The sequence below is a fragment of the Pholcus phalangioides genome, unplaced genomic scaffold (genome assembly GCF_987345545.1).
Source record: "Pholcus phalangioides strain wild (caught in Gottingen) unplaced genomic scaffold, Ppha-v1.0 ptg000003l_1, whole genome shotgun sequence".
Lineage (NCBI taxonomy): Eukaryota > Metazoa > Arthropoda > Arachnida > Araneae > Pholcidae > Pholcus > Pholcus phalangioides.
Genome location: NW_028301596.1, coordinates 10297440 through 10319737, shown reverse-complemented (window position 1 = coordinate 10319737; position 22298 = coordinate 10297440). Strand labels below are relative to the sequence as shown.

At 36.8% G+C, this 22298-nt stretch overlaps 1 protein-coding gene across 1 annotated transcript in view; it reads left to right on the top strand.

Annotated features, from left to right (window-relative positions):
• Positions 1 to 207: 207 nt before the first annotated feature.
• The window catches only part of LOC149088027 (uncharacterized), a 167906-nt gene continuing 145815 nt past the window's right edge, over positions 208 to 22298 (top strand). Inside the window, exon 1 of the mRNA XM_089243973.1 lies at positions 208 to 595. The gene's annotated coding sequence lies outside the window, so the exon portion shown is untranslated. The remainder of the gene's footprint in view (positions 596 to 22298) is intronic.

Here is a 22298-nt window from a genome sequence, read left to right as displayed (position 1 = left end):
ACTATTTCGACTTTTCGAGTGGAGTCTTGGTCAGATTATTCAAGGCTGTATGCTGTTTGAGGTGAGCCCTTGATAAAAAAGAGCATTTCGTGATTTTCGCTCGTCCGTTCATAGATGGCGCTAATCGCTGATCATCTTATCAAGAGGAGGGGGATAAGGAGTTCTTTTTTGCGTAAAGGCCTATGGAGGTTGAAATTTATTCCCGCCACACAGAGAGAGAAGTGAAAGAGAGTTGTGATCAGTTCAACTCTTTTTCTCGAGCAGTTTCAGTGTCCAGGCTAATATCATTTTTTTTTGTCCCGTCAAAGTCTTCACAACTTGATTGGCTAGATGAAAGAATGATCCTCTCGACAGCTACTGGAGCTATCATTTAATACGACTCCGTATTTCTGCTCGTAAATTTTTCCAGTGTGTTTGTCACAAACGATAATAATATATATATATATTTAATACTGGTGTGACTAATTACATTTATTACGGAAATGACAATGTCAAAAGTCAATGTCTCGTTTCGACTACGTTCACTTGGATTCCATGAATGTTTTTTCTGAATATTATTGGATCATATTAAGGGATATTATCGACTGAATTTCAGGTAAGTTCAATTTTTTTTTCATTTACTAAAAAAATTGAATTTTTCTAAATTTTACCTTACCGGAATTTTGTATGATTGTTTTATGGTTTTGTTTAGTTTGACGGTTTTTAGTTCTGATGAAATTAAATTAAGATATTTTCTCTCTCTCTCTCCCCCATTGAATGATTTAAATAGTGACTAGAAAATTTCCTATTTAAGAAATTCAGCTTATTTACGTAAAAATCATTCATGTGAAGTTTTTGTTAAAGCTACTACAACATTCGTCATTTATTTGATCTATTTGTGTGATTGATGTCGCATATTTATAAAGTGCCCGATTTGGCTATGGGGGGCGGGGGCAGTTACTAAATTAAAATTAATATCCTTAAATTTAGGGTGTTAATTCCCCACTCAGTGTTATCATTGGGAAATCGGGCCAAGCGTGTTTGGTGTTGTTTAGGTACTTTTTTCATTTTATTAAAATTTCATTTAATTCAGATTTCAATAAAAATTTGTACGAAGTTGATTCCAATCAACCGATTATAACCAATACGAATCATCGAAAATTAACCCTATAAGCCCTTCACGGGAAATCGATGTTTACCCCGCGAGAGACGGATGATGTTGAAGGAATAATAGCTGTAAAAAAAGCACATGGCGGTGTTTACGATGTCAGACATGCAATTCAGTACAGATAAAGTACGGTATTCATTAATTAGTGCCACTAGTGCTTAATTATTCAACTTATTAAGGACTTATCAACGATATCATGTTTTACGTCACTAATGATCGCATCAATGGCAATTTATATTAATATGCAAACTGGAAAAAATAGTAATTTTTTTTCTGAAGTGTTCACGTTCATTGCCGGGACTAAGGCATAAGCACTCAACCCATGGCCGTCTTAAGAGCATCATGGGCCCCCCCCCCGGGCCAAGTGATTTTTTTGAGGCCCTGCAAGGCAAATTCTCAAATTCCAACCAGATTTAATTTTTATGAAACCCCCTCTTACCTAGAGGCCCCCCGGCTGTGCCCGGGTGGGCTCATGCCTTAAGACGGCACTGCCCATGGCTCGCAGTTCATATGTGGCTTTTGGAGTCATCTGATGGGGCCCGTGACCTCAAATCTATTTTTGTAAAAATTAACGAAGAGGGACATTCACAGATTACTTAAGTGTCTGTGGAACATTACAGATCCCACTGGTATCCTCAGTTCCAGAACACTCAAGTGGCTCACGGCACATTTACAGATCACTTAACCCTTTAAGTGGTGTATGAAATTTTCCTGATCCGTATAACTTTCGCATTGGAAATAAAAGCGCGTTAAGAACACGAGATTTTTCGGAGTGACCAAAATAAAGCAGGTCAAGTTTCACGAGATATCTCGGGATTGCCGCTGTAAGGGTTAGCGACCCTCAACACCTTCCCAGATCGCATCAGTAAACTGCGGCACAGTTCCAGATCCCTTTTTAAGTGACTTGAGGTGCAGTTGCACATATGTTCCACATTGCCACATATACTCGCGGCGCAGTGCCAGATCATTCAACTATCACATCCCCAGATCATTAAAAGGACTGGAAGCATATTTAAAGACCACTAGTGGCCCGCGGCATAGATCACTTTAGCGGCCCGCCACATATTTATAGATCACTTAAGTGATTTGCGGTGCAGTTTCACACACACGTCACTTAAGTGACCCGCGTCAAATCTACAGATCACTAACGTGGCTCGCGGCGCATCAGATCAATTAAGTGGCCCATAGCATATCACCTAATTGGCCCGTCACACGTTCTCAAACCAATGAAGTGGCCCGCCCTCTCCCGAAGGTAAAGCACTATCGGACTAACGAAATGTCCGACAACTTTCGACCGCGGATGAATCCGAAACGAACTGATGTATTTGAAAGGCTGAAACGTGGGAAATTCCACCGCAATTTACAACCAAACGGGATGAGTATGGGAAAAGGCACCACGGCGCTTAGTTAACTCGACGATTTATTTGACGGGGAGACCATCTTAAAATCTCTTATTTATGGTGCAGTTTAACTGAAGAAAATTAAGTCGTTTCTATGCTTATAGCCCGCGTTTATTAGGACATTATATTGCCATGATTTATGCGCTCAGTTAACGGGCGCGAATTTTATTATTCTCCCTATGAAGGATTTATTCCTCGATGACCTTGTTGAAAATGAGTTTCCCAGTTGAGTCGAGATATTTCATTTCTTAGTCGAGTACATCCATTTTTTACCCTACATTGTATGTACTTTGACTTTATTATACCGTAGTGAAGTGAACCATAAGAAATTATTCATCAGGTTATTTGAAATCGATTCAATACTGTCGCATTCAGTTAGCAGCGACTTCTCCAATTACATAGTCAAACTTGTTTATCACTACGGCTTGGATATAGATCTATTTCCAATAGAGTAATTGTTCCTAAACTGTGGCACGCGTACCCCTGTGGGCATAGGCGTACCTAGGATTTTCTCACGGGAGAATTCCATCTTTTCTTTCCGAAGGGATGCCTTTTTTACGTTCTTCTTGCTGTGTAAAAAAGTAAATAAATGAATATGATATCTCTCTCTCGTGGTGGAGCTTGCGTACGCCAGTACCTGTGGGTATGACATAGACCAGGGGTTCTCAAACTGTACGACTCCAACCTTCATTGGGAAGCAGTGTCCCTGACAAAGGTTTTTCGAAGAGGCTCTCTTTGTTAAACGGCCCTGGGCAGCCGCGGATAAGCGTTGATTAGGGGAAGGGGCGCAGCGGATGGGAAAAGTTTGAGAATCCCTGGCATCGCGAAAAATAATCGGTAATGGTGGAAAAAATTAATAACGCGAAAAAGTTAGTTACTGAATTGAAAAATGTTCAAGGGTTCACTTAAGCTTCCTATGTATTTCTATGTATGCGCAAGGCTCCAAGGTATTTCTGGAAGAATGCATGCTTTTTTAAAATTTCTGTGGGGTTATGTAACTCCTCTTACGCATTTCTAGGACACGCATTTGTTTTACCATAAAAGTGTGCTAACCGCTCTCCAGAGAATAAATAACACTATTCCCGGACTACCGTTAAACCTCGTGTTTAACGTCGATGAAATGCAATGACTTCGAACAGAACGAAATATTTTCAGTACTTTTGAACTATTACTGTATTCTCCCTAATAATTCTTGCAATTGGAGCTCAAAGTTTGTCGGCCTTTTCTTGTGATAACTACGGGAATAAATATGGGATTCTCACGGTTGAATTACCATAGGATTCGCCGCAACTAAACACTTTGCCAGCAGGCCCGTCCTTTGGAGGGCGGGGGGGGGGGGCCGTTGCCCCCTTGTCTTTTGAAAATACACTAAAAATGGTGTGTGTATACATATATTGAGTAAGTGTTCTTTGCCCCCCCCCCCGGAAAAAGTGGAAATGACCGCCCTGTTTGCTAGCCATTTAGGTACCTCTGTGATATAGAAGGAGCAGTTAAAGGGTGAATTCGGCGCCCCTTCAGTCCAGTGCCTGGGGGGCCAATCCCTCCCCCTTGTTGTGGCCCTGATGTATGATAGTTATTCAAATGGGCATCAGCAAAATTCTTGAAGCTGTGGATCCCTATCCTATTTCTTTTTCGGTATCCATAGTAAAATCCAGGAATCGAATTCCAACATTCTTTTTTTCAGAACATTCGTTATCTCTTCAAGCTTTATCTTTTATAGGAAGGGATTTCTGAAATTCAGATCAGATGCGTTTTTAAGGAATAGAGCCCTTGTTTTTTTTTGCATATAGAATTCAGAACGAATTATCGATGAATTGATGTTTTGAAATGCATTGTTTAGTTTCTAACGAGGGAGCATTCCTTGATCCCAGATCTACGGACCACAATTTGAGAATCTTTAAATTAGATTCGAGTATGGCTTGATGCACTTGTCATCGGAAGAGAAGCAGTTCGAAATACAAATTATTATCCTTTTTAGACACAAATGATATATATGAGGTGCTAAAGTTGCGTAATATATTTTAATATACAGGGCGTACCATAAATTCGTAAATAGCTTAAAAATTCCTAAGAATTGAAGGAATCTGTATATTTGCATGCGGTTTGTGAAAAAGTTCTCACGAAAATGGATGATTTTTTACAGAAAAATTTTTTTTGTCGATAGAGGGTCATTGAAACCAGTTCGGTAAGAGTGACGTAACCTGAATTTTTCTTCAATCAATTCTGAGTCCGAAACGTTCGTAAAGCATCAGCTGGCGATTCGTGGCTGAGGTACAACAATTCCACCAATAATGTTTCATCAACCAATGTTAGAATGACAATGGAAACCTTACGTAATCGCAGCTGGAAAATTCAGAAATGAGATGCCAATCGTACACCCTGTATCTTATAGGACTCCGATTATTATATTTCCAGCGATTTCTTTCGAGAAGTACCCTCTATCGACAAAAGTTTGAAGCAATTTTTTTTCTTTCACCCAAAAAAATACCATTTGCTGAGAGTAACGTCAACCGCATTCCAATATACAGGTTCCTTTAGTTCTTATGAATTTCAAACTATGCATTTACGAATTTATGAGACACTGTATTTGCAAGATATTAGCATGAAAATTTTCTTGAATTTCACATGTATTTGATTCTTAATTTAAAATGTTTCAAACTAGCAATATCAATGGACGTGACAATTGTGACCCATAAAGCTCTTTCCATTTAAGAATATTAATCTGATATCCAGTTTTATCTGTAACTACAGTGGCTTTAATATATTGGGCTTGTCAGACTGAAACCGATTAAGAGAGGCTCCCAATGGGATTCATTTTATGACAGAGTCCTAAAAATCCATAATGCACTTCAACGCTTCCTTATGGTTTAGTAGTAAAGAAAAAGGTGGCGGAAAATTAGAGCGATTCTCATTTCCTTGATTCAGAGTTAAATGTACCGAAATATTGATAAGACTGTCCGTAATTGACCATTAATGACAAAGATGTGGAAATGGGTTTAAAAGGAATGCGCTATTACGTATACTGACGCTAATGTCTAAGAGAAATTAAGATTTTTTTTTCTGCATTTTTTTTTTCTCATGATTTGGTGATTTTTTTGAGTCGAGAAATAATTATAAATCAAACCTAACCTAAATCGAATAAATTTAGATAATTTTTTTATCTAAGAAAAATATTAGTTTTGGGCGATTTATTTTTATGGCCATATTGTATCAATGATTAAATTAATTTTTTTATGATTTTTTTTAAACTTCAGAGAAAAATGCTCTCAAATTAGAAGTCGGAAATATATATATATACAGAATATGTATCGATAGTTACGATACCGTATTTTTTTTAATCCGATCTCTCTTTTGAATCAGCACTATTAAAAGGAAAAGGTTGAGAGGCATATTTTTGCAGAAACTTAAATAATTTCTAACCATTAAGGATTATTTTGAGTTTGCAACTGGCAGCAAATTTGTATCGATAAAAATGATGCAATAAATATAGTAATTAATACTACTTTTCCTCAATAAACATTGAACGCTAAAATAATCAAATTTTTTTACAATAAATAATCAACAGTGATTTACTACAATAAATAATCAACAGTGATTTACTACAATAAATAATCAACAGTGATTTACTACAATAAATAATCAACAGTGATTTACTACAATAAATTATCAACAGTGATTTACTACAATAAATAATCAACAGTGATTTACTACAATAAATAATCAACAGTGATTTACTACAATAAATAATCAACAGTGATTTACTACAATAAATAATCAAGTGATTTACTACAATAAATAATCAACAGTGATTTACTACAATAAATAATCAACAGTGATTTACTACAATAAATAATCAACAGTGATTTACTATAGTAAATGCCACAGGTTTTCCGAAAAAAAAAAATCGATAACTACTTTTTCTACAATGAATAATCGCATTGCTTTTCTCATTGAATAATCGCATTGCTTTTCTCATTGAATAATCGCATTGGTTCTTTTTTAATAATCGCATTGGTTTTTTTTTTAAATAATCGCATTGGTTTTTTTTTAAATAATCGACATTACTTTCCTAAAAAATTCATCTACATTTTTTTTTCTTTAAAAAATATTGTTACTGTTTTTTTAAAATAAACGGTCAACGCCGATTTTCTATAATAATCAAAATTTCTTTAATACATAAATAAAATTGCTTTTCTACAATAAATAAAAAAAATTGTCTAGAATAAATGATCAAAAATTATTTTCTACAATAATAGCTTATAATAAAATGATTATTCATTTGTTATTTATTGTTGTAGAAAAGCAACACTTTTTTCACAGTAGATAATGAAAAATATTAGCCTGCAATAAATGACCATTGCCTTTTCCGCAATAAGTAATCAATTACGTTTTTCTATGAAAACAATAATCCAAACTGTTTTTCCTAACATTAATAATCAACTATGATTTTCTAAACAAAAAATCCGATGTTTTTTAACTAACCACAACTTTTTCAATAATACATTTTCCCAATTAATTTATTGCTTCATCAGCAATTCTCTCCTTATAATGCGTATGAAATAAATATCTAGCAAGATTCCGAAAAACGCAATGAATCTGGAAAGGAAAGAAAAAGCTTAAATTATATATGTTGTAGTGAACGTAATTTAGATAAGCAAGAAACAAATGCAATTGGAAAAGTACAAAGAAATGAAGCGTAAAACTTTTTAATTTGATAAATTTTATAAACAGGCGTATATGAAAAATAAGATACAGGTATAAATTCGATTTTGAGTAATAAAAATGTTTGAATAAAATTTTTTGATTAGTATATATGACCATAAATTGATTCTATCTTTATCTTTGATTCTATCTGAAGTTAGAAATGAAATAAAAAATTTAAGTATTTAATAAATTCTCGATTCTTATATCCATATAACGGTTTATAATTTAGTTATAGTTAATTAATAATTAAAATTCTCTGATATGAAATTTTTCTTAGTTTCAGTTTTTCTCAGAACTGCATAAATATTACAAATGAAATAATCAATGCACATGAAGTGAAAATGATTAATTAATTGAACCGAAATTACAGTTAAACTCAGTTATAACGACATCTCTGCTATTACGTCGATAATTGTCGGTCCGGACTGATTCACATAAACTAATGAGAATTAAAATATTTATTGTTTCAATATTTAATATTTTTATTTTCTATAAAGATATTTTATAGAAAATAAAAAATTTAAATAAAACTTTCTTATAACGTCGATGAGAAGCATGACCTCGGATATAACGAAAATTTTTTTGTCACTTTTGCTTCCGTTTCAGTGAAGTTTTCCAAAGAAATTCGTAATGTTCGAGCTGATCACATCCAGGGAATGTATGTTATTCTATTTATACCTATCGTTGAAATCTTAACAGCATTTTGACATCTTAAACAGCATTTCGACTCGCTCAATTACAAGACCACAATACGAAACATTTCCGTACTTTACCCTTACTGTCTATTTTTTATAAAAATGTTCCTTTTTCTTCAACGTAGCTTCCTTTTGTAAATCGAGATCACGCTAGAATAAGAAATGTCGATAATTTTCATAATTTATAGATCTTGTTCTTGTTATGATGAATATGACTATAAATTTTTGTCTCACATACACGCCAAGTTTTCCCCATGAAATACATTTTAGCAGACTTAACTATAGTACTGTTTTTTTTTTCGCCAAGTGTTGTTTATAAAAAATATTTGGTGACATGTTTGGCGAGAATTGATGTCTCGTATTAATTATCCCTATTTCTCAGGATCAAATCGGTCACACCCCTGATCATAAATGAGAACTTCATGCAAAGTATTTGATTGCTTGTATTTTTCGTCAAGAAAGGTCATGGAAATGTCAGTCTCGGTTATAACGACAAAAATTTCGTGGAATTTCCAATATCGTTATAACTGAGTTGGACTGTATTTTTCGAATTGAAAAAATCGATATTTTGATAAATATTGTCTCTAATAGGATAATTTCAAAAATTTTGGCTTTTTTTCATTATTCATCAAGTGATAACACAAAGTTGATGCAACAGCCAAAAAACGGGATTTTTAAGATAACAATCGCCACTGTATTATTATTATATATATATTTAAAGGTCGTTTTTCGGCGCCAAAGTTCGTCGTCCAATTTTTCTTTTTATTGCATTACTGCCGCTACTATTACTAACTGCGTATATCAGGCTTCATTGTATCATAGGCCGCTGCTGTCTACAAGTGGCTCAGTAGCGCGTAAATCATCGTCAGCTCTCTGCACATCATTTCTAGTTCGTTCATTTTTATATGGCTGCCAGACACACATACTGAAGGGAGAAAAAAAAAATTACTTACCCTTGCGTCATTTTCTTTTTCATCCCTTTCCAATGGCGTATATTTATATATGTTGGGAATTTCTAGAGCTCATGCGTTATGTATTCGCGCGCAATCTCTTTCTCGTGTGTGTTTTATATTATATATTGGCGTGGCCGATGGCTTCGGGCTACGAAAGAATCCGGCAAGGCCTTTCTCTCTCGTTTCCAGGTACGATAAATAAGCCAAAGAAAAGAAAAATGGTATTCGTCTCACGTGTCTCTGAAGCGTCTAGTAATGTCAACAACGGCTTCGCTCATTTGTCATCTTGTGTATAATTCTATCTTTCAGATGACATGCTCTTCTTCTCTTTGTTCCCGTCTTTATGGGGACCCTTCGTAGTCTGAATTACACCTCTGAATTGTTTTTTTTTTTTCCTTTAATAATAATAATATACCGCGTATATAGATCTTTATTTCACGGTAGCCGTCTATTGACTCTCAGCCATTGATTCATAGGATTCTGTTACAGAAGAGAGCAAGGTAACGTGCGATTTCAACTGGTTCAACCGGTGGAAAGTGAATCGAATTTCGAATGATTCAGGGCCGTTCTGTGACGTTCGGACTCGTTTATATAGATCCTAGGTGTGGATTCATTAGCCCTCTGAATCGAACGCTATTTATTACAGTACTAGCTGTTACCCAAGGATTTGTTCGCGTGGATTTGGTAACCTGAAAATTGCTCGGCAATGATTTCCTCTATAACATTTGGACCCCCCCCCCCCCTCCTTTAGGAGTTGAATTTAGAAAAAATCTCGTCTTAGTGAATCTCTATATTATAAAATATAATACTGGCCGAATTTCATATATACAGCTTCAGCGGTTTTGGCTACTACTACTGAAACACGCATGCACCTCGTCCATATTCCTCTGAGGAATTTCTAACGAATTGGTGGTACATGTTGCAATGTGTGTGCAGTGAACCTGACGTGAAGTTTGCTTGTGTGTAATGCTTGTTCTGTGTAGTGCTTCCATCCGCCATCAATTTTTCCAACCATGTATGAAGTGTAATGATTGAATAATAGTATTGTTGTGCGTGTGTAGGACTGTTGCGCTCTGTGGCGAGACCCTTTAACGGGGAGATCGGCTCACACTAGTGCCTCGAAGTTGGGAACCACAGAAAACCAACTTCAGCCAACCACCACTATGGCGACGGTGGGGTCGAATCCTGGTCCTCACGATGCCAGTCCGTCACTATGACCACTCGACCACCATTGCGGCAACGGCTTTGGCTCGGCGATGATGAATGAACCGGTCAGGGCATGTTATTTTATATGCAGGGAACATAGGTAACAGTACAAATGACATTTTACTGGTGCCCCATTCATCCTAGAGGCATAGTTCCAATTAAAAAAAGTATCCAAATAACACGTAGTACTCGCATATGCCATTCATGTTTCAAGGGATTGTATAGTTATTAAAATGAAAAAAATAAGTTTTTGAGCACAGGGTGTCCCCGTATAGTTATTTTTATTTTATTTTAATAACTATGCAATCCCTTGAAACATGAATGCCATATCTGAGTACTATGTTATTTAAATACTTTCTCTAATTGGAGGTATGCCTCTAGGATCAACGGTTTACCTAGAAAAGGTTGGGAGACACTGGTTAGCGTATCATCATTCAGATTCTCGTCCGGAAATGCTTGTGCCAGTCCTGCACATAAGTCAATGACAGCGCATGTTCTCCAACTCCTCCTGCCACTAAGAAAAAAAAAAAAGATGAACACCACGTTGCTCTTCTTTACTCACAACAGTCTTTTCTGACGCAGATGAAAAAAAAAAAACAACCGATCGTCTATTGGACGATACTGTCCGCCGATAACGTGTAAATATCACGTGATTCCGCGTTACTACAATTGGGCAAGCCCTTTCTGCAGATGGGGGTTGTCTTCCTTACCTCCCGCTCTACCTCTACAAAATGTTCCGCCACACTCAAAGAAATAAATCAAATTACAATAACTGTTGCATTGAAATACATATCGTGATATATATAGCTTTTTTGAAATAAATTTTAAAATATTTCAAAATTTTACTCACAGATGGCGCTGTATCAGAAACTAGATATAAAACACAAATGCGACTCGAAGATCGTGCATAATTGAGGGACGATTTTTGTGTGGCATAAAACAGGATTCCGATGTGAGAAATCCTTCTATAGCTCGACCTAAAGCGCTTAGAGAAGATTTCTCAAGGAGTCCTACATCGACGTAGGACTCCTTGAGAAATCTTATCTAAGCCCTTTAAGCCGAGCTACAGAAGAATTTCTCATATCGGAATCCTGTTTTATGCCACGCAAATCGTTCTTTAATTATTGAGTATCATCGATTTCAACCCACGTTATTTGCTGAAATTGATTGCGGAAGAGTCCCCATTACTTCCGTGATTTTTGTCTTCAATTTTTTGATGTAGGTTACACGTGAGGCGTGGACTGTCTTTGATATATCCCCACAGGAAGAAATCAAGCTGTTTCAAATCTGGATACCGAAATGGCCCTAACAAAGGTCCATCCATAGGTGCCGGAACCTAAGGGCTGAGGTCATAAGAGCTCCCCCTCTCTCCAATAATTTCTGAAAAAAAAAACAATGGAATTCACTTTCCCTCTCCTGTGCACTTGCTTGAGTCCCGTATATACGGGACGACCAGAAACTTTCAGCCCCCCCCCCCGCAATGTTTTCTTCATGTCAGCGCGTCTCTGGCTCCATCATATCCAATCAAACGGCCAGGAAGCTCCTCATTGATCTGTTGTCATCTTCACTATTTATGCCGCATGTAATTTTTTGGTGATGCAGCGCTATCTATGTGTGGAATTTTGAACATTCCTCTGGGAATTTCTAATTAATAAGTACATGTAAAAATCGTGCTATATGTAACTATATATGCATAGTCCTAACATATTTATGTTATTAAAGTTATGATTGTTAATTTTTATATGGTGCTACTATATGTTCACATATTTTAAAGTAATGGAAATATTGATTTTTACTGGACTAAACATTAATAATATTTTATTGAAAGTTCTAAGCCAATAATTGTTTCCAGTGTTAGTTCTTAAGCTCTCACTCTGTCATGGCTCAAATTAATTTCCTTAGTGGAGGAATAATAACGGAGAAAGTCACAAAAGTCACATTTTACTGGCGCACACTGGGTATTTGTCGGATGCAGCTGGCCAAAAATATTTTCCTATCGATAAAGTGGTGTAAAGCTTATTAGTTTACAGTAAGCCAATTAGTTTAATATATTATACTTTTGAAGTAATGTTTCTTTGGAAAATATACTTTTTTTTATATGTTGCTGTGCCCAAAGCCCGAAGATGGTCACTTCGAAAACTGGCCGGCCCAATTGATCCTGCCAATGTCCGAAATTCAGGCATTCGCCACGCTTTGACATCCCTATATCGTTCCCTATGATTCGTGCCATAGCTAGCCATAACTATTATGGTTAGCAAAGGCAACCCTAATGTTCAAAGGAATCTGAATATCGATATCTTAATGATCCATGTATAGGGACGTGAAAGAATCGACGAATAAAAGATTGTGGTGGATTTATCAAAATTCGGGCTTTCGTCGGCCCGAATTTTGAACATTTGCTTTGTCAATTGGGCTGTCCAGTTCGCGAAGTTGCCAACCTCGGGATTTGGCAGTAACCACCTATACAGGGTGTATGAAAAGCATTGTAACATGTAAGGCTAACGTTAATTATAATGATACTCTAGTCACTAGAGTCTAGTGATTAATGCTCTGGTTGCAATAGTATTCTATTTATAGAGTATATGAATATAGAATGATAGAATTATATGAATTAACTCAAAAACTAAGATTTGTGATATAAAGCGTAATTTTTTTTTTTTTTCAAAAATTGTAGATGTATCGCGTTTTAAACATTTTTTTGTGTGTTTTGTAACTCCTGATATCGACAAGATATCTCAGTGCATTTGCAAAAATTGACAATCGAAACAAACTTGCTGGAGATGACCACCTCACTAATATTTGAATTTAATTATAAATGGATGCATATTTTGGGAGAATTTACAGAGACGTGGTTAGAAGTCGATTTTTTTGATCAGTGAAAGATTGTCTCCAAAAATCACGTTTTTGTTCTTCTGAATTAGTTTCCTAAACTTTTTGTTCCATCGCACTCTTCAGAGTTTTTTATCTTTCATCGCCCCCAACTCATACGAACCTTGCTATACTCGTATCCCCCCCCCCCTCGGACTATTCCATCGCCCACTTTTTGGGAAACACTATTCTGAATGATCGTCTTTATAGGTAAAGTTGTTCTCGACAAAATTTAGTTTCTTGTCTAATTTGGGCAAATGATTTTTACTCATAAGGTTAAAGAGGTCTCGTCTTGACATAATTTTCACTCCATGTGGCCTAAAATATGTATTGATCATAGATAATTTTTGTCGCAATACGGTCATTTTCTGCACACGACGTCTAATTAGACCGGGGCCTACAATTTATTGCCGATTCCGAACGGCAGACTTTTTTTATATACTCATCGAGAGGTTGGTATGCTAACCACTGAGACTCCCTGCGGTAACAATTTTTTTCTGCGGTCATGCCGCCGTTTCTGTTGTACCCCTGTATCAGGAAAGTTTCCTGATAAGACGAACCGGGTATCGAACACGCGACACCTCTGAACATCCTTTGGTACTTTAGGTGGGTATCTTATCGACCTGGGCTACCGCGCCCTTAAAATAGAATATATAACTGTATTACCCAGGATGACTTGTCAGACTCTATGCATACATCTGATTTCTGTACAGTCCATTTATGAATAGTGCTCGGTAGTTAAGGGAAACGTTGTGGGACCCCTTAGCCTGTCTTTTATAAGCACTTCGGATTAATTCGTTAATCGAGAGCAACGGATGGCCTTTGGACCTGCCAAATCAAGAGATTTCCAGATTTCTTTTACAATGAATTTTTACTATGTCAGTATCGTGCATTCCTTCCTGTTTTTTCCCAACACCTTCTACTCCGCGCGGAGCTTTGACGTCACTGAAGTCGTCCATTTCACCTGTAGCCATTGGGTATACTGCAAAAAAGGTAAAGATTTCGCATACGTCATTCTGCTTTTTCCAATGGCTACAGGTGAAATGGACGACTTCAGTGACGTCAAAGCCCCGCGCGGAGGCTTTCTGTTCTAGCCAGTGTTGTCTCTGCGGGGAGATAAAAACCATAGACTATCATTAGGCAGAATACGACACGACATGAGGTTTAATTCCATATGCATAGGTGTAGGAAACAGAATTACGCAATGCACTGATGGCCGTGTCGGTGAGCTAGAAACCCAGGTCCCAAATACTTCCTGGGCCGTTAATTTATACGTTTTGGAGGAAGTCGGCATGAAAAAGACATGTGTAAACCTTGAATGCACAGAAATGCTGAGAAAATCTCAAACAGAATAATGCATACACTGCCAATGTATCATGTACATCTTCACGTACAAAAGAAAAATAATATAAGCGGTCTTTTTGTATGCAAACAACAAATATGGCCCCCCGCTCTGTCCCTTGTGGGATATAAGCAGGCTACCTTGCGGCTGGGCCATGCTGGAAAAAAGAAAAAGCCCCGCTATCCACCAAGACCACGGGGCGACCTCCGACCCACGCAAAGGACCTATAGACACTAACACCAAACATGACCCAGCTCTGAAGCAGATTACCTAGGTCTTTTTGTATGACTTTGGAGGGGACTGGAGATCATTAATTGGTCTCAGAATTCATCATTGATTATGATGAAATGATAACTATATGGGGGAAAGCACGAAATTAAAATAATGTTTATATTGATTCTAATAAATTGGTTTTTATTCATATTTTCGTACGCGGAGACGTTATTTAGCTCTTACATGGCCCTTAAAAATTGTTCCGTGCAGAAAATAACTCGTGAGCCAAAATTTTGTGCTCCCTGAAACACGTGAATGAATGAATAACCCTGAAACACAGTCAGGCCCGCTTGATCGGATATCAACAATTCCAGCACGCAATATCCGATTATGCAGAGAACAATTCAATTGTCATTTTACAACGTAAATAGTTTGTATGTTGAAGACTGATTAACTTGAATACTTGTAGGCCAGTACCAAATCTTTTTTTTTTTTCTTTCAATTTCAACTTAATATACTTTTCAATTAATTCCAAATGTTTCATTTGATAAAAGCATTATGCATATGGTGGTTGATGTATATTAACAGTCAACGTGCGAAGCGTAATATTCGATTAAGCGGAGAAAAGTCGTTGAAATTACCATAACTATTGAGCGGGGAACTTTAATATTGTCTCTATGGGAGAGATTTTGGTGGAGGAGGATTTTTATCCGTTCAAGCGGGGGCATATCCGGACGTCCGATTAAGTGGGTTCGACTGTATCTGAGATTTAGTCTATATAGCACTGATTCACAAAGTTGTGCGTCGTGGCTCCTTGGGCATCGAAGACTACACGTACAGTCGAATACTGTGCATGTATTGATATGTGTGTAAACATGGCACAGTGCAATTAAACTTTATCCGGCTATTAACACAACTGTCAATACCATAAGGGCGGTATTCACCGATATGGTTTAAACTATAGTCACAATTTTTTGATGAGAGATCGACACGGATTGGTTAAATTGAGGTTTTCTAACCAATCTATATTGATCTCTTATCCAAAAATTGTGAGTACAGTTTAATCCATGTCGGTGAATACGGCCCTTAGAGCGCTATCATGGAATCCAGAGGAGGATCAGAACCACTGTCATATTAGTGGAAAATTCCATAATTCGTGACATAAGATGAAGAACAAAAATTAATTATTCTCACGCCAGAAATCTACAAATAAATCGTTACATTGGAACGCTTTTGGCGAGAGACGGCGACAACGTGATTTATGTCGCATTCCGTGGAGCCTTATCGCGACAAGACAATTAACGTCGCGTGTAACCTCACTGAATCTTTCTAGAAAGATTCCATTTTTAAATCCAGGGAAAAATACACATTCATATTAGACATTTCTAATTAATTCTACACATCACAATACCAAAAAGTAAACAAGTACAAATATTTTCTGGAGTCTTATTGTACAAAGAAAAACAGTAAAAATAAACGAAAGTTATCTCAGAAGATAAGACAGACGAGATAAATTTACATATTGAATAATATAAAAACCAAAAAAACATTGTTGAAAGAGAAGGAAAGGTCGAGACATTACATACAAAAAAAACCAACTCTTATTCGGAATGTGTTTGCGTGTCTTTGTGTTGGGTCACGCTTTCCTTCGAATTGCGTTACGTGACGTGAAAGCCTAAAAATTTCCGAAAGTGTTATTTGATATTTGCGCGAAAAGTCCGATTCCTCGTTTTGCTCTTCTCTTGTTACCTTTCGTTTCGCGTTAACGTTTTCTTGAGATATGGATGAGAATCACGGCCGATGGGACATCAAGGTCGTATGCCATTAAAATGCTCTTTCCTTCCCTTCCCGAAATGATTCTATAATGGCTATGCAATCGCATAACTACCAAGTTATTTCATTCCACTTTTCAAAATGATTCCACGGTAAGATAATTTGAGGTTTTTCTTTCAGTTTTTTGAGGTGGATTAATATTTTTTAACTATATAAGTTCCTAAAAAGTAATTACTAACGTATTAATTACTGTAATTAAAATATTTATAATAAATTTTGGTCATGAATCACTCGATCACGAACAAGCATCGCAACCCAAACCCATCGCGTACATTAACATGGGCTCCGTTCTCAATTGTGCACGACTCCTGAAGATGCTCGGTATTAGATCGGGAAAAACTTTGAATAAAAATCTTGATTCACGACGACGGCGTTATTAGTTTCTCTAGTTTTCTACGAAAAATATAAAAACTAATAACCTTGTCATGTATATAAAATCATTTCAGAGGGAAAACCGATAGGATCCTCTGCTATACTCATAGCTTCTACCGGCCCCTCGCCCCAGACCATTCCATTGCCCACTTTGGGGAAACACTGTTCAAAAAAAAAAATTTTTGACCTCAGAAGAGACAGGTCAACAACTTCCAAAGTGGGTTTTTGAGGACACTGTGTCCATATAAAAAATTAGTTTTAGTCTTTTAATAATTATGCCGTGAATGCAACCTTGCAATATGAATGACATATCTGACATCTACATCTAAAAATAAGCATTGTTTGGTAACAATCAAGAAATAAGCATTGTTTGGTAACAATCAAGAAATAAGCATTGTTTGGTAACAATCAAGAAATAAGCATTGTTTGGTAACAATCAAGAAATGAGCATTGTTCGGTAACAATCAAGAAATGAGCATTGTTTGGTAACAATCAAGAAATAAGCATTGTTCGGTAACAATTAAAAAATTCTTTGTTCGGTAATGGTTAGGAGTTTCCAAGTAACAATTACAAAGCCAATTTGTGGGGCTCTCACGGTATTTGGTCTGTCGGGATCTCGGTATTGTTGAGAATGTGGTGTGTCCAGATATCTGTATTGTCGAGAATCTGGTCTGTTGGGATTTCGGCATGTGTCAAGATTTTTTCTGTCGGTATATTATCCGAGACCCGAGTGAATTTATAGATCTCAAACAATACTTTAAAGAAACTGTACTTTTACGGAATTTGGTTTGTCAGGCTTTAGGGTGTCGAGATTTCAGTATTGATAAGATTCTGTCTGTTGTGGTACAATATCCCACACCCGCTTATTTATAAATCTGAAACAATATTTAAAAAAATGAAGGCTTTGAGGGAATTTGGTCTGTCGGCATTTCGGTATTGTCACGATTTTGTCTGTTAGAATATCCTAGAATCACTAAAATTTCTAAATATACCTCAAAAAATATATTTTAAAATATTCTGAAAATTGTTTTTTCAAGCATCGAAACAGTTTTTTCATGCCTTTATCGCCAATGAAAGTAGACGACGTTTAATTTTACTCAATCACAGAAATTAACTTTTGAAGTAATAAAGTTTAGTTTTGAAAAATCAGACTTGTCATTTTCACTTGGAAATGTAAAAGCCAGATGGCAGAACCAGTAGAACACGACACACACACACACAGCATATATGAATTAGTTACACATACACTCAGAACGCACATTCCGGCAGGTACCAAGTCGTTAGAAATTCCTTAGAGGAAAGTTTAAGAGGTGCGTAGTATTGTCTAGTAGTAGTAGTAGTAAGTTTTGCTTGAAAATCTATGCAAAAAAAAAATAATAAATATTGCATGTATTACACCGTATTCCCGGGCAACAGTATATTGGGAGCTCTCGTTCATAAGGCTATCCGTTTTTTGACTTGTAAGGCAGAGAGGATCAGGATTTCCTTCCAATTTTTTAGACTCGCTCTGGTGCGGGACACTTCAGGAGTGACACGAAGTTGAGGCCTACATGGCCCCATATATATATGTTTAGATAATTTTGATTTCAGTGGTGTCATTTGTAATAGCTTTTGTTTATAAATAATCAACCAATCATGAAATAAGCGGTCTCTGAATTTGCATCACTCCTATAAATGTTCGGCTTTAGAGGGAACAAAAATGTTGAATGGAAATCCTAATCCACATTAATTATTAAGCATTACGACCCGGGAAATTAACAGCCTTATGGATGGCGGCCACGAAAGCCTCACGAGATTCTACGACTGCTCCGTAATGGGACTCGGAACTCCTAGCCATTGGTTCTTTGCCAAATCGTGTGACTGAAATGCTGTCCATTTTTTAATATCGATATCTCAGGAAATCAGCATTGGTAACTACAGATAGATGCCGTTCGGGCAAATTAAACGATACCCCCACTAGTGTGAGTACAGGGCGGTCATAATTAAAATGTTCAGAGCCATCTGTAGCTCATGCTTCGGGCAAACGTTGTGACAGTGCGATGACACTTTGTTATTTTTAAATTCTTCCACTCCCCCCTTCCGCATTCCATGATGATCGATGCATGATGATTTGGAAGCAAGAAATGTCAATAATTGACTCCATGTTGTTGCTAAACGATTCCGTAGTCATATGGTCTTCATCACACATGCATGTTATTATCCCAGTGGAAAAATTAACGCGAAAAAATGCTCTTCATAACGTAATCAAATATTGTCTAGACCATATGTGTTCTAGATTTGATACGCATTCAATGGGTACTCTGTATTTTTTTTTTTCCTATAACGTATAGAAATGTGTTATGAGAATATTTTCTCTTCCGCTACTACACGTCAAGCTGTCACAGAGTGAAGACGAGTCGCACGAGTCATCTTCATGGTGGTCTCCAACATGATTGACATTGTCAATTAAGAACGCTTCGTCTTTTTCCCCCCGTATTGAAGAGCTTCAAACTTTTTGGCTGTTTTTTTTTTTCTACACCAGAATTTGCCAATGGCGACGCGTTGAAATCGTAATTACTGGTATAATTTGACATTGGCCAGATGTATTGTATCTCCAATAGAAATGTTATGATGGCTTATCTCTTCATGAAAAAAAAAAATCAAGTCAGGAATTGCACAAATAGCCTTAAAAATCGGAACGTTGGACAACCAAAATGAACGTTTCCATCAAGAATTGCTCAACCTTCAGAAGAGTGCGGGCCCAATTCATCGGTTTGGAATCGTGTCGCGGGCCACTTTAGTGATCTGTAAATGCGCTACGGATATGGAAATGTGCGATGGGCCACTTAAGTGATCTACAAATGTGACGTGGGCCACTCTATTGATCTCGAAATGTGACGCGAGTAACTTGAGTGATGTGGAACCGTATCGCGAGTCACTTTAAATTATCTTGAACAGTGTAGCGAATCAGTCAAGTGATCTGTAAATGTCCCGCTTAGTTTTTTTTTTACAAAATTAGGTTTGAGAGAGAGAGAGAGATAGCGCGGGCCGCATCCAATTACTTCGAGGGCCACATTTGGCTCACGGGCCATCGGTAATTGAGCATTTGTGGTTTAAATCGTTTTCTAATCTGATTCAATTTTGTGGGAAATAAGTAAGAGACGTGTCAAGGATTAGTGGTTCATATTTGTTTTAAATAACGCAATCCTCACTCATTTCCCAAGAGATCCTTATGATCCGTCCAGGGAATGTTATTCAAATTATACAGTATTTTGGACGTTAATTGTTCTGCATCTGCAATTCGGTAAAATTAGATGACCATTATATGTTCGCCAACTAATAACAGTAATTTTCAACAAATAAGTTCAGCACTTTTTGATTTTTCTCAGAGACAGTTTCTTTGGAGTTAGCGGCACCAAATCAATTTTAGTTTCTGGTAAATTAGCCGAGCCGATATCACTATATGGCGATGTGGCCTGGGTATCTCTCGGTTTGACGGTCAATAAGCCGCTTATATCCTCTACGGCAGTGGTTCTCAACCTTTGGAAGCCCGCGGCCCGGTTTCATTCATTTTTAATAGTGGAAGACCCGATCAAATACATGATTAACGGTACATGAATGGGGGAAAAGGAAACGGCAGATCAGTCGCGGCCCGGTATGCATGATGTCACGGCCCAGTACCGGGCCGCGGCCCGGCGGTTGAGAAACACTGCTCTAGGGGAAAAGCGGGGGCCACGGTTGGTCTGGAGGTCAATAAGCCGGATTCAGAAAAGTGACCTGATGGAGGAAAGATAGTCATAGAAATGCCACAGCTTCGTATAAGCCGCTCGTAATTTTCAAATTTTCATTCAACAATGAAAAAAATAATAAAAACGGTTTTTTTTGCATTTGACTTGACATAATTATTAATTTTATAGTATAATGGACTATTGAACATTAGACAAAATGTTTCCTTAATTAGGCATTACCCTCTGAAGTTAAAAATACTGAAAAGAATTCATTAGAACCCTTGCAAGTCAAAATGACGAAACGAAATTGTTGAATAGGACCCGGATTTTTATTAGCCGCAAGAAAAATTCACTTTTAAATTATGCAAGCCGTGGCTTGATTACGAGACATTACGATTATTAAAGTAATAAATAAAGCACATTTATTTAAATTACTTAAATTTGTGAATTTTATATTGTAATTTAGTTGCACTCGTAAGTGCGAGAAATTGTCTTCGATAATAAGCGAAAAGTAGAGCTGTAATTATTTTTTAATCGCTATTTCTTAATTTACTCAACGTCTCATTCAACGTTCTGATAATAAATTGATTTTGTTTCAGTTCGTTTATTCAATGCGTATTTTAAATGACATTTATTTTGAAATATCGAAATTTTGGTGGTATCAGGAATTTGGTCTGTCGAGATTTCGGTATTGATAGGATTCGGTCTGTCGGGATTTTGACATTGTCGAGAATTTTGTCGATCTTGATTCCGGTATTGTCGAAAATTTCATCGATTGTAATTTCGGTATTGTCCAAACTTTGGTCCATCGGGATTTCGGTATTGTTGAGGATCTGGTTTTCCTGGATTTCGGTACGGTCGAAAATTTATTGTCAGGAATTCGGTTTTGTTGAGATTCGGTCTGCCAGTGTAATATCGTAGGCCAGCTTAAATTTCTATTATCTCAAAAAATTATTAAAAAAAACTTTTTACAAATATATAAAGGGGTAATATATTCTTTTATTGCCAATGAAAATAGAACGATGGCTATTTTTCACGAATTGCAGATATTAACTACAATTGTAAGGCTATATTGCGTATAGTATTTGCTGTAAGGTTCTATTTGAAAACATATGCAAAAAAAGATCGTACGTCCATTTCACCGTATTCCCGGGCTACAGAAAACGTTTTTCTTACAAATATAACGTAAGTTAGAGGAAGAGTAATAACAAGATATTTCCAAGACACTTGTCAGCGATGCCATTGTGTCTTCCATTTCTTTTACCTCAATCTCCAATGCAGTAAATGCACATCTCTGACCGACGCCTCTCTTAAAAAATATATATATAACTGGGGTATATGTTCTCTGGCAGCGGAGAGCTGAACAATCGGACCTTCATAAATCCAAGCACCTACAGCGTTTTAAGACAGTTTTGCCCTTGTGGGAAAAAGAAAATATCCGTGTATATAAATGTATAAAAACCCGTGTAAAAGATGTTCACGGGGGTTGTTGTATGCGAGTTCGGTGTACTTGAACACCCGTACTCTCATTGAGAGACAACCAAGGGCGTTGTTGTTGGTCTCTTGGAATAGCTTCGCTCACATAAAGCGTTAAAAAGGTACAGGTGCCGGCGTCGGCATTTTTTCTGGGAAACTTTTTTTTCAGAGATATAATGCACAATGTGTTACTCAGTGTGTGATATTCTTGTACTACGCCCCATTTAACGAATGATAAATTTTATTCGTTATGAGAGCGTGTTCTTCTCTGAGAAATGTGTCGTATATAAAATATAGTTTTGGTGTCTACTTCCTCATATATATATAAGATCATCTTTTACTAGTATACTCCCATTAATTTTGTTTTTTCCTTGGCTGAGAT